Source organism: Cyprinus carpio, chromosome B13 (assembly GCF_018340385.1).
Source record: "Cyprinus carpio isolate SPL01 chromosome B13, ASM1834038v1, whole genome shotgun sequence".
Lineage (NCBI taxonomy): Eukaryota > Metazoa > Chordata > Actinopteri > Cypriniformes > Cyprinidae > Cyprinus > Cyprinus carpio.
The window spans coordinates 17,725,144-17,739,561 of record NC_056609.1 but is presented as its reverse complement, the minus strand read 5'-3'; the positions used below and the strand labels follow the sequence as shown (position 1 = coordinate 17,739,561).

The window sequence follows — 14,418 nt, the reverse complement described above, 5'->3', positions numbered from 1 at the left end:
AGAATGATTTCTGAAGGATCATGTGACAGTTATTTTAGGTCATAATAATATTTCACAATGGTACTGTTTTTACATATCTTTAATTAAATAAATTCAGTCTTGGTGAGTCTTTTTTGACTCCTTTGATTTCATCATGATCTCACTTAGGTCCAACAGTATAGCATGGCATGAATTTGAGAATTATATATATACACAAGTACAAGTACACAACACACAACACACAAGTACATATATATGTACTTGTGTGTTGCTAACAAATTATGTTTTTAATATCTTCAGGTCTTGCCGTGCAGTGTATAAAGTACACCCACAGTCAGATGATTGCAGGTCATTTGTGTGTTGTCAGCATGTTTGTATTGTCCTCTGGGCAGAAATAGCATCTGTTTGGCCCTGTTGTGCTTGTACAAGGAACCAGTGTTCAACCGTGCCCTGAGAGACTGAAGAATTGTGTCATCAGAAGGTCAAGGAGTCTCTGTTTCTCTCTCTCTCTCTCTCTCTCTCTCTCTCTCTCTCTCTCACACACACACACACACACACACACACACACACACACACTTACAGAACTGCAGAGGTGTAAGGTATTTGAGTTGTACTTCACTACATTTGTAAGTATTCTCTGGGGGAATCTACTTTTTATAAGTTAAAACCAAATACTTTTACTCAAGGTAAAAACAGTACCTTTTACTCGCTTACGAGGGTGATGGAATGATGACCCAGGGTTTATTTTGGTTGAACTTTCCCTTTTAGGTAAAGACTTTAAACTATAGTATTGGTTTTGATAGTAACTGTCAAGTGCAAACCTGGGCCGTGATTAGTCAAAAAAATCACTACATTCAAATGTTAAAACACTGAAATAATTTACTGAAACATTTCATGTGGTTTGCTTTACTTTAACATCTGCTTTTTGAGTTTTGGATAGTCAGAGCAATGTAACACTGTAAATGTAACAGTAATATTTGACAGTTTATTTACAAAGTTTAAGAAACTCATTACTGCCTCTTGTTTTGAAAATCAATTAAAAAATTATATTTTTTCAACTTTTAAATGTGCTTAAGTATGATTAAATGTGAATAATTTTTTAACATTTAGGTGAATAAAAGTTTTGTACATTTTCTCAGTACTTCTTACAGTTTTATTTGAAAATTAAAAGTTTTTATTTAACTTTTTATTTAATCTTGAACTATTCCTTTAAGCTCATGGGTTTCATGATACTAAAAGACGAAGCCTTTCTGCAGCAAAAGACATGTCAATATTTGATTTTATTTATTTTTTATATATTTATTACTTTTTAAAATAGCATGCACTGATTAATCATTCACAATTTTTCACACACTTTTTATTTAATAATTGTTTTATTGTAAATGTTGTATGGATGTTTGTGTATGCTTTGCATTTTGCTGCGTGATTTTGCTCTCTTCTATTGTATTCTCTTCTGTTTCTATTCTCTTATATGCACAAAGAAGACAAAAATATCCATTTAGAACATGTTTGTAGAAAGTCGTATCAGGATACTTAATGGTTTTGCCACAAAGATTCTTGTTTAAACATAACTTAAACCATAGAAGTGATCACCTGTTTCGTGATAAGCACATAGCACAACACCATCTGCAATATGTCACAACAAACCATTATTTTGTCTCTGATGGTACATGTGTTTAATTGACAACACTAAAATGTTTTTGCCTCTGGCTTTTTCTCTAAACAATTGAAGCAATTTTTTGTGACAGAAGGCATTACAATCTTTAGAGGAGGAGTTTGTTCGGTATGTGTGTGAGGGTGTGAGGCTCACGTTAGCGTGTTGAGGGTCCGTGCGAGGGCTGAATGACAGGCAGCAGACGGGCAGGTCAGGTAGCATGTGGTGTATGGCAGGTACGCTTCCTGTGTCTAAACAGAAGCGTGTATAAGTGTAGCCCTGGCCTTCTCTGACAGTAAGACACCACGCAGCTGCTGGCTTGATTGAGACATCTGTATGAAGCAGATGGAGTTTGAGAAAGAACTGGGTTTGATGTCTATCACTGACATTTAAACGACAAAGTACTGCATTCTCTCAGCTGACGCTGGACAGGAGACCACTCGTGAGATTGAGTGCTAGACCTGGACTGCGTCTTCAAGAATGCTGACGGTCTCAAAAATACCATTTGTTTCATCAAGTTTGCCTTGCTTCATGTAATCATAACTACTGTAAATTCCACTGTTCATAGCAAGAGCAGATTTGTCAAAAGTTTACCATTTTCTTTGAAGACGGGGCTTCTAATGTAGTGTCTTTTTTGATTTATGTTCCCCCACATATTTACATTTATGCAGGTAGCAGACACCTTTTTATCCAAAGCGACTTACAGAGCATTCAGGCTAAACACTTTTTTTTTTTTTTTTACCAGTATGTATGTTCTCTGGGAATTGAACCCACAACCTTTTGCACTGCTAATGCAATGCTCTACCACTGAGCCGCAGGAACACATAGACATGCTTTTTTGAGCATTTTCTACACTGATTTTGGGTGAAAATGTGTGAAATTAAGCAGACTGTATATAAACATGGTCAGATGGGTTATACGAAGTTGTGCTGCTCTTTTGTGACTAATAGAATAATCATTCTATTTATTTATTTATTTTATGTTTTTTGACAAATCACTCAATAAAGGATTTAATAGGGTTTAGAAGTGAAGATGTGCGATCTGGTGAAATAATTAGATTAGTAATCAGACATTATTAATTAAACCATGCTAACAAATTGCTAGAGCATAGTGTTGTCAAAAAAAAAAAAAAAAAAAAAAAAAATCACAAAAATAAATTACATTTTAAAATATATTAAAATTATTTTAAATTGTAATATTTCACAATATTACTGTTATACTGCATTTTTAATCAAATAAATATAGCCTTGATTATCTTAAAAGCCTTAAAAAAGTATGGCGATTAATCACATCTAAAATTAAGGCTTTTGTTTGCATAATATATGTGTGTGTACTGTGTGTATTTATTATGTGCATATATATATATATATATATATATATATATACACATATATGTGTGTATTTATAATTTCAGAAAAATGTTGTTTATATATTAAATATATAATTTTATATAATATAAATTATATGAATATAAATATATACATGTAAATACATGTAAATATATTTTAAAATATATACTTTATGTGTGTGTCTTTATATATACGTAATAAATATACACAGTACACACATTATGTAAACAAAAACTTTTATTTTGGATGCGATTGATCACGAGTAACCGTTTGACAGCACTTAAAATATGTTTGATATTTGCAGTGTAACTTAATTATGAAGTATTGTGATTGTGATCTGAATTTTGAAAACACATTGATGGGTGTAAATCAGGACAATCTACTATGAATGCCATGCCATCCATATAAATTTATATAAACTTGAATACATTACAGTACACATCATTTTGCATTATTTCCATTGAAAGGAACTGAAAATATTGTGATTTAGTTAATCTACTGAAACAACAAATTGTATAGTATACAATTAATTTGTAATTTTTGTTTGTTTGTTTGTTTGTTTGTTTTTTAGGTTTTCTTTGAAGTACCCTGTGAAACCTGCTGGTGTAAACATACCTCTGATTGGGACTCACTGATGTAATGGACAAACAAGCACAAAATGTGTCGATATCCAGATCAAATCTCCCAGGTGTGTATTTGTGTCTGCTGTGTTCGTTATTTATGTACAGTCCTGTTTAGGATGAGTGTGATTTGTCAAATTCTTTCAAGTGTGAGAATATCTCTCTCATTCTCTCTCTCTCTCTCTCTCTCTCTCTCTCTCTCTCTCTCTCTCTCTCTCTCTCTCTCACACCACGCTGCTGTAAATAAATAAAAGATAGGGTCTGGTGATACAGCAGGTCTCAGATGTGTAAAAGCCACAACTCTCATATCAGATCTGGATTTGTGTCTCCCGCCAGGGAGTGCAAACATGCAGTTGCAGCCTTCCAAAACATAAACACACTTCCTCCATTTTCCTCCCTCTTTGTCCTTTCCTTTTTTCCCCTCTGCCTTATTAATGTCTATTCCTTGCTGTGTTGGCCAAGCAGGCCGTGATTCCTAATGAACACGCGCAAGACCCCCAGGCACCACTTAAAATTTAAAACGTCTATTATTAGGATCACCAAAACACCACTGGTGACCTTGCAGAAATTTAGAAACGTACTCTATAAAACTTCCATCACAAGAACCGAGAGCAGGTGTGGATCGGTGAGCCACCTAAAGTCTGATGGTTGAGCTTGCTTTTGGTTGCCATAGCATTGGGATTATTAAGAGATCCAGTGGCTGCCTGGTTCCTCTTTTATGATTCTCAGACTGAATAAAAATTTAAAAGGCCATTAAACACCATTACCCCCTCCATCGCAGGTGTCACTGCCAGTGATGCAGAGTGAAGTAGCTTATTTTTCTATTAGGTGGAGAGAGAGAAAGAGAGAGAGGCCGATTGTAAGACCAGTGCAAATGAATCTTTGCTCTAGAATGGCCAAACGGTCAGACTCTAATTAGCCTGCCCTGCTCCTCTTTATCTAATGGAGCTTTGAGCACTGAAAAGGGTAAGCCTTTCCAAACATCTAAATGGCTTATATTAGGCTTTCTTGGCTCAATGGGAGTTTGACCATCCTTGAGTGTGTGAAGGGCAAATGGGGGTTTTGAGTCTAAACTTGAGCAAGAACGAACGCCATGATTGACTAGAAGAAGCATTAAGAGAAGTGGTGATTTGAAATGTTCGCTTTTGTAAGCCCTTACCTAGTGGTATTGATCAGGCTGATTATTAGGTTGATATTTAGAATTTCAAAGTTAATTTTAAGACTGAATTTTGGACTGCACATATTGCAAATATTGGTTTTAATGTAAATCTTGATTTAGTTTACAAATAATATTATTTGCATATAGTATATTGTATAAATAGCATGTTCACATTATTTATATTTGGGGTTGTTACTAAAAGTCACACATACGGTGGCCCAGTAGTGCACAACACAATGAAATCTTCACAAAACAATGAAATCTTCGCAACACGGAAACAAGCTGCAACATAACGAAATTAGCACAACACAATGTTAACAAGGTGCAACACAATGAAATTAGCACAACACAACGGAAACAAGCCAGCACAACAGAAACAAGGTGCAACATAACAGAAACAAGCGGCAACACAACAGGAACAAGCGGCAACACAATTAAATTAGCATAACACAATGGAAACAAGCCACAACACAACAGAAACAAGCCATAACACAATGAAAACAATCCGCAACACAACAGAAACAAGCCACAACACAATGAAAACAAGCCACAACATAACAGAAACAAGGTGCAACACAATGAAATTAGTACAACACAAAGAAAACAAGCCGCAACACAACGGAAACAAGCCGTAACACAACAGAAACAAGGTGCAACATAATAGATACAAGCCGCAACACAACAGAAACAAGCGGCAACACAACAAAATTAGCACAACACAATGAAAATAAGCCACAACTCAACAAAAACAAGCCGCAACACAATGCAATTAGCACAACACAACAAAATTAGCACAACACAACATAAATAAGCCACAACACAACGGAAAACAAGCAGCAACACAACAAAATTAGCACAGCACAACAGAAACAAGCCACAACACAATGGAAACAAGCTGCAATACAACAAAATTAGCACAACACAATGGAAACAAGCCACAACACAACAGAAACAAGCCACAACACAACAGAATCGAGCCACAACACAATGGAAACAAGCTGCAATACAACAAAATTAGCACAACAACACGGACACAAGCCACAACACAATGAAATTAGCACAACACAATGGAAACGAGCCTCAACACAATGGAAACAAGCCACAACAGAATCAAGCCACAACACAATGGAAACAAGCTGCAATACAACAAAATTAGTGTAACACAACGGTAACAAGTCACAACACAAAGAAATTAGCACAACACAACAGAAACAAGCTATAACACAACTGAATTAGCACAACAATGGAAACTACAAACAAAACAACAAAACAAACACAAAACAATCCAAAAAACAACCAACACAACGAAATTAGCACAACACAACAAAATTAGTCCTTTGTGTTGTGCTGTGGTGATTTCGCTGTGTTGTGCACTACTGGGCCACTGTACACATGGCTTGATTAATTTGGTAAAATGATTATAAGTACATTTGCTTTATTTTTTTTTTATAAAATTATGTTATTTGTTTATTGCTTTTCTTGTTTTTATTGGCACATTATTTTTTTATTTTATTTATATGTAAATATTTTTATTTCATTTTTAAAGAATCAACTTTTAATTGAAACTATTTTATTTTATTTTATTTTTAATGTATACTCCTTTTGCCCACACTTTAGACTTTTAGAAGTCTTGAATAGTTCATTTCCTAACTTTATTTCCTTTGATTAAATGCTCATCAGTGAGACTTGTGCTCTCGTTGACGCAGGTGAGCAATGGCTTGGACCTGCAGAGTTAGCTGGATGTCTCGTTCTCTTGGCTTCAGCCTGGAAAAGTGCTGATCATGGAAGGGGTGCTGGAGGAGCTCTCTCTTGGGCAGATGGTAGGAAGACAGGGGGAGTAGTCACCCTGCTGCTTGGCCAACAGGGACACACACACAGACGCATTCACATACGGCACACCCACACAGGAAACATTAGAACAACGATTTGTCATAGTCTTTCATTTCGACGGAGGAGTTCTTTTGTTGTTGGAAATAAGCCTTGTGAGTTTATTATTATCTTCCTCTGAGTCAGTACGTTTAAGAGTTCAGCAGACACCTCTTGTGATGGTGACGGGCCGTTCTTCTTTCTCTAACTGTCCACAAGCTATTTATGAAGAGTTACTCTCAAACTAGCCATCAAAGTTTTCTTGTTTATTTCGACAGCTTTTATGATGCCAGAACAAAAGAAGCAAACACACATCTTGCATAGCAGGGCTCAAACGATAAGTATTGTTTTTAGTGATAGACTGATATATCAGACAGCCTGATTTTCAAAACGACATTTGGCAGTTTTTTAGATTATCAGCATCTGTCAGTTAAATTTTTAGCTACTATATATGCTTACTAGATGATGTCATTGGGAAAAAAAAAAAAAAATTCTTGTTTAGAGACTTTCTCTCTCTCTCTCTCTCTCTCTCTCTCTCTCTCTCTCTCTCTCTATATATATATATATATATATATACATATTGAACAGTAATATGTTATGTCAATTAACAAAAACAACTTACTGTACACCGTATAGCACAGTATTACTGCACCATAACTCTAAACTTTTGCTGGCATTAAATACATAAAAACTCATGTACATGATCTGCAAATAAGAAATTGTTGGAACTGTAAGCACTGGCAGGTGACAGTTCCATCAACTGGCCCCAAACTCTCTCACATTAGCCCTTATCCTCATCATTGCGCTATGCCTAGACAGATCTGCTTAAAACATCCTTGACAACAAATGGCGAGGGATGCAGATTGTGGCTGTCTTGTCTGTTAGACTGGTGGTATCAGGAGGGGCGTCTTCAGATTTGAGATCCCTGTAGCTAAGCTTACGCATTTGACTCAGTTCCACGTAACCCAACATGCTGTTCGACACTATCCATCCGCTCCCATATGGTTAACCTGGGCTGTGGCTTTGTCAGCTTCCAGGTTTTTTTTTCTTTCTTTCTTTTTGTCAGCCTTAAAAACAGACAAACACAGTGAGAGGTGGGCTAATTACCACAGGCCTTCCTGTAATTACTCTTCCAGAGCAGCAGACAGGTTGGGAACAGACAGATCTGCTGTCTCTCTTACATGCTTATCTGCTGCTCACCAGACAGCTCACAAGTTCTACGTGGATTTGAGGTTCAGCTCGTCCAATGAGTCGAGAGTCAGGAGTTGTCAAACATGGTTATGGTGACGTTTCGATCTTCACACTCTTGCGTGCCAGACATTGGCCATGGTTTTCATAGCAGTAATTCAGCAAAGAAATATTTCACTTAGTAAAAAAAAGTCTAAGTTAATGTGTCTCACTCCCCTAGCAGATTCCTCAAAAAGTGCTTTTAGAGTTGCGTTAGAGAGAAAGTAATGTGAGAATGTCCTGAAAATGTGTCCTTTGTAAAGGTTATGGAAAGTGCTTTGAACAATAACTGTCAGCATTGGGTTGAAGAAGTTATTTGAGTCGTTAAGCTGCAGATGGCATAGCCATTCATCGGATGATAGTAATGAAGGATGCTTGGAGTTATTTGTATTTGCATGTAAATGTTTTGTTAAAAGTAGGTGAGTTTTGCTAGCCTGATACATTTATGTATCCCACTGGGAGCGCTGGCCCACTAAGATGCCATGGTTGCTCTACATAATTATAATGGGAAGGTCCCTGTAAACTCATTAATATTTCTGTGAGTTTAAAATGTATCTTGTGTTCTCACTTCCTTCATACTCGAGAGAGATCAGTCTAGTTCTAGTGTTTATTACATGTCTTTAAAGGGGGTAGTTTCCCAAAATGAAAATTGTCATCATTCATGATGTTCCAAACCTATGTGACTTTCTTCTGTAAAAAATAAATAAATAAATAAAAGTGAATATGAAAAACGGTCTCACAGATCTATTCCATAACATGACACGTCATAGTTTTTTTTTTTGCTTTTAAGGTCCAATATATATATATATTGATTATATACTTGATTTTATATATATATATATATATATATATATATATATATATACATTTATAATAACAATAATAAAACTAGTACAAAGTAGTCCAGGTCTTAGTACAGTAGTCCGGTTCTTCACATAAAGCTATCTTGGAGAACAACACAGAGTTCAACAACTGCAGTCTTCTGAAACCAAAGATAGCTTTACGTGAAGAACAGATCTGAAAGTTAAGTTATTCAATTATGATCTTCCCTACTGGTGAGCTGTTCCTCAAGAATTGCTGTGACCAGATTATTGAGTCATCATGTGTTTGGTTCTTGAAAGAATCAGTTTGACTTATGAAAGAATCAGTGTACTTCCTAAAAGAATCCTTCTGTCCAGTTTGTATACCATAACAACTGGTTCATTGACAAATCAGCGCAGTTTGTCAGGGAATCATTCTGTCCAGTTTGTAAACTGTAACAACTGACCTATTGGAGAATCAGTAAAATTCTGAAATAATTATTGTCTCATTTTTTTTAACATTAACAACAAATGAATTAAAGAAACAGTGCAATTTGTGAAATAATAATTTTGTTTAATATACATAATTGTTCAAAATAATCATTCATTCACTGATCCCATTTCACTTTACTACCTAAATGATCAGGTTCTCAGTAAACAGCTCACTGAGAAAAAAAAATAAAAAAAAAATCAGTGAATAACTGCATATATTTTGGTCTGTTTCTTGCACAAATCTATTGTGTGACTTCAGAAGATTTGGAATGTATAAGCTACTTTTATGTAGAGTTAGAGTTAGAGTTCAACAGATGTGGTCACTATGAATTATAGTTGTATGGAGAAGAGTTCTGTGGAGGTTCTTTCAAATGTTATAATGCAGTGATTTCCTTCTTTAAATTAGTCATTTCAGGATTTTTGTTGTTCAGTGATTATTGAAAATGTGTACTGGTGGTCACTTTTAGTATGCAGGAATGTGACAAGTCTAGAAATAGTCATCGTGCACTGTGCAGTATCATTGCATTAAAGTCAAGAGAAAATCCAGTTAATGTTTCTTGGGGTGTGTGTGTGTGTGTGTGTATTGTTCTGCATGTGTATTCTTGGGACCTTTGGTCTCTAACTTGATTTAAAGCTAGAAATACCTAGTCTTGTGTCAGGCACAGGTTACATTCCTCCGATTAAAATAACACTTCAGCCGGACAGTATGCTCTTTCTTTCATTCACTCTGTCTTTTTATTTCTCCTGAAATCTAGCTGCCCATGCCACAGGCCAATGTACAGTCTGAGCCTTTGAGCACATGCTTTATAGGATGCATCAGTTTGTTGTGCAGAAAGGTTTTCAGGGGGATTATTGTGGCCTAAAGTAAGTTGCCCTTTCATTAACCTTGTCTGGCGATTTCTAGCTTTAATACAATACAAATGCGTAATCTGGCTCGCACAAACATAGCTGAGCCACTGTATTACTGTCTGATATTGCTTTGGGTTCTCTCTCAGCATTTCACTAATTAAGCTCCGAGCTCAACCTCAAGTCCTGCTGTACTCTATCGTCACTTTAAATTTATTTTGATTGATTTGTGTCAGCCTTAACTATGCTCTCTGCTAGATCAATAAATAAAGATCAATACTGTAATGTTTTCATCAGAACCGTTATTAAAAAATAGATTGGCTATAAAGAGAACTGAATCACTGATAGCACTGATGCTTGCAATGCATGCCAACTTTAAATTTAATTGAACTACGTCGAAGTCTTTGAGATTAGTTGAGGGAATGCTTGCAGGGAGAGCAGACGGAGTGAGATCGGTAGGTATTTACTCCAAAAAAACAAAACAAAAAAAAATCCCCAGCTCGGTTGGGTCTGAGTAATGACGCTGACCGTTGAGAATCACATTGTGTCCTAACCAGCAGCATACTGATGACTGTGCTCATAGAACTCGCATTGTAATTACCAGCTAGCCAATAGCATTCGTGTGGTCATATGTAATATGATGACACGCTGTAAATTGCAGTCCAGATGAATGGAGTTGACCAGCTGTAAAATGTTAAAACAGTAAAACACAGCATGAAAGCCCGATTTGTGACTTTGCCAGCGAAGATGATGGCTTGTGGTCTGGAGTCGTGCGCAGGCGTGTGCGTAATACGAGCCTGCTGGTGCGTATGACTAAAAATGTTTCCACAAAGTCTCGTCAGGGTGAGAGATCCCTTTTAATAAGAGCCGTTTGAGTACGTCATGAGTCCATCGATGTTATTGTGCTCGGTTTTAGCCACAGGATGTTTGTTCGCTGGAGAGCTGCTCTTCTCTTAACCACCCTGAATGCCCCCCTTTCTTACCCACGAGGGGAGGCTGGGCGGCAGCTTGGACTCTGCCCGATTCTCGCTCCAGCCAGCTGGGTGTCGGACGGAGGGGGGCACATCTGGGGCTCCGGCCCAGCCAGGGCCCACAGGGATCTCAGGGTTAGCACAACAGAGGCCCCAGTCCCATGCTTTCCTTTAATAGCCCCAGTTTGACCCCGCCTCGCCACACACACCGCTTCCATCGCAGGCGTATGATTAATGGCCTAGTTTTGCTCTGGCTGGCTTACCGTATGACAGCCATACACACACACTTACGCACACACAACCACTGAACAGTTTTACTGCTTGTTCTGTCTTTCTGGGTTTGTAGAATAATGAAGATTTTTGTGTTTTCGATGGCACTGCTACCTGGTATACGGGTCAATGGCATGACTTTTTTTTTTTTTTTTCTTGTTCATTTAAAAATGCATTAAATGCAATTCATACAAACTTTTATTTTATTTTTAACATTTTTTCTTTGAAAAATATACTTTAAATTTGCATATGATGAAATCAGTTTTGTGATATCCATTAAAGATGGTTCAAAATCCCAAAATATTTCATTTTTGACTTTATGGGGTTCATTTAAGTACTTTAGGACCATAGTTGATTCACATAAATAAAGTTGAAGTTTATTATTGTACAGATTAACATGTTGTATTCATGTACAGGGTGTTCTTTTTATCAATTTTGTTTTAAATATTAGACATGTACACACATATATTTAAGGTTTAAATCATTAGTTTTTGTTCATTTTTACCTGATTTTGTACCACATTACTTTTTTAATGTCAACTCTTTTCTTGAATATATACTTTTCAGCTAGATTTTAAAAATAGACACTCTTGTATGCATGTGTGTGTTTGTGTGTGTGTGTGTGTGTGTGTTTCTCTCTCTCTCTCTCTCTCTCTCTCTCTCTCTCTCTCTCTCTCTCTCTATATATATATATATATATATATATATAGAGAGAGAGAGAGAGAGAGAGAGAGAGAGAGAGACACACAAACACACACAACAATACAATACAATAGTGTATTCAATAATACAAAGAGAGTATATATAAAAAAACCTATACACTTAAAAAAATATTCATACATATATCCAATCTAATCAATAATTATTCTAAAAAAAGTGTATTTGTTCGTGTTGAGTATGTGATTGTGGTTTTGAATAGTGGGAGAGATGTGGTTTGATCCAATTTAAATAGACTTGATTTCCCTAAAGAGTGGGCGTCCACGCTCACTGGTCGATAAACAAATAGCGTCTGCGTGTGTTTGAGCTTGCGGTGGCTAAACACAAGCTCATGAGTCCAATGACCATAATGAACTTGGTTAAACCCGAGCAACCTCATCAAACCTGGACAGCCCCAAGCCTGGCCCGCCGCAGGATTAACATGCTATTAAAGTTATTTGGTGCATCAGGAGAGAACATTCAGTGCTTACGTCCTAACTGACACCCGCGTGTTCTGCCGAGAGAATTAAAAACAAAAATGTCTACACTGTGATGCCAGTGGGTTTTTTTTTTTGCGTGGTGGGTAAAATTCAGGCATTCCATTTCTTTTTATGTCAGTACAACAGATAAATGAACTCTAGTAAAAAAGTTAAAGCAAGTTAAAGTTGTTTTTGCCTTAAATTCTGATGACAAAGCATTATGTGAAAACATAGGTAATTGCTGTATTTTTAGTGCATGTATGAGTTGTTACATACAGTATGACTGCAGTCAGTACTTATACAGTACTTATATAATGACTTTTTTGTATTGTTTTGTAATTTATTTAAAAATACAATAAAATACAATTCATACACACAAATGATAGTTCATAATATTTCTTAATATTAATTATATAATTTCTTAATAATAATAGTAATAATCAACTAATGGGTATAATAGAAGCAGTTTTATGAAATCCATCAGATATGTTTCCATCCCCAAATCTGATACTATATTTTTTCCCTGTGTCTTTGAGATCCATGTTCAAGTACTTTGGGACCATAGTAGATCCACTTGCACAAAGTCATGGTTTATTCGTTTGCAGATTCCCGTGTTGCATCCATGTGCAGGTTGTCCTCTGGAATCTCTTGTTGACCTTATTCCCTGTAATCAGGACGGAGCTCAGTGCACCCACTATGCTTGTTCTTTATAATACTCAAAAGCATGGATATTTCATGTTGCGGGAAAAGGGCATTACATCCTCTTTCTGTAACTTTCTCTCTCTGTGCTAGAAGGCCTTTACCCAGAGAGATTCATTTCATCCCTGGTACCCAGAGTAGAAACAACAGAAGACTGGAGGTCAGAATAGCACTGCTGTTTTGCCTACTGCATGACATGAGAAGAGGAAAGGGGCTTTGTCTGCAGGGTTACTGTAGATGCTGTTTAGGTACCTCATTTGTGGCTGCTGTGTACAGTTTGCAGTGGATCGGTCTCTCCCTGAGGTGGTGTGATCCACTGTATGTCTGTTCGGCCAGAGCTTGGCCCTGCATTCAACCCCAGTCGCGCTGAAGAGGTTAAAGTGGCAGTAGCGTTCAGAGACACAACTGGACGGCTTTAGTGCATTTTGTTGTAATTGTGTCCCAGTTGTCTTGTCAGAAATCAATTCAAGTTGGAAGCTGGCTAGCACAGGGAGGTCAAGGATTCTGCAGCCTAAATATTTTATCTGTACTACATGTCTGGAGCTTTTAAAGATGCGTGCTGGCCTGTTTTCCCCATTTCTCTAATGCACAGATGCTATTGGCTCAGCCTTTCTGCCCAGGTCAGGGCCAGGTTGAAATCAATTATAATCAATTATTAAGGGTACTGTGTATCTGGTGGAGGCTGAAGGGAGAAGATCAGGCCTCACTAAAGTCCAGTTTTATTTATTTCATTCTTCACTTCTCAGCCTAGGTAACACTGAAAACACTGAAAGGGGTTTATATTTCATTTATATTTATCATAATAATGTTTATGGCTTGTCTTACAAAATAATCTACATTCAAATTCAAGCTTAGTTGAAGTTTTTTTTTTTAATTTATTTATTTTTTTATGTTCTGAGTACAAATCTATACATTATTATTATTAATAATCTAAAATGAGTGTTTTATAATGCTTCAAGGTATGTGTTTATGGGGTAGACTGGGGATGGTTGTAACATTGGGGTACAATCTCGGTGTACAAATATAAAGAATATACAGATCACAAAATATATGTTTTGAAGTAGAAAATTTGTATTTCTTCTTCTGGACTATTTGATTTGCAGCCAGATTAATACATGTAAAAATAATAATAATAATAATAATAATAATAATAATAATAATATTAATAATAATAATAATAATAATAATTAAATAACAAAATAAAATAAAAACTTTGTTTGAAAGTGACTAACATGCATAATTGTCTGTTGTGTTATTTATATAAAATAATAATAATTCAACTAATTCAACAAGTGTGAACATGACTAACATG

The 14,418-nt window shown here is 36.2% G+C and overlaps 1 long non-coding RNA gene across 21 annotated transcripts in view; it reads left to right on the top strand.

The window, feature by feature from the left end:
• Positions 1–14,418, top strand: part of LOC109065015 — a 358,164-nt gene that overhangs the window by 74,318 nt on the left and 269,428 nt on the right. For 17 of the 21 annotated variants that reach the window (XR_006156269.1, XR_006156261.1, XR_006156260.1 and 14 more), the window contains exons 3-4: positions 3,554–3,670; positions 6,468–6,581. This is a non-coding gene — a long non-coding RNA (uncharacterized LOC109065015). The remainder of the gene's footprint in view (positions 1–3,553; positions 3,671–6,467; positions 6,582–14,418) is intronic. The other 4 variants (XR_006156263.1, XR_006156272.1, XR_006156277.1 and 1 more) reach the window with 1 other exon arrangement.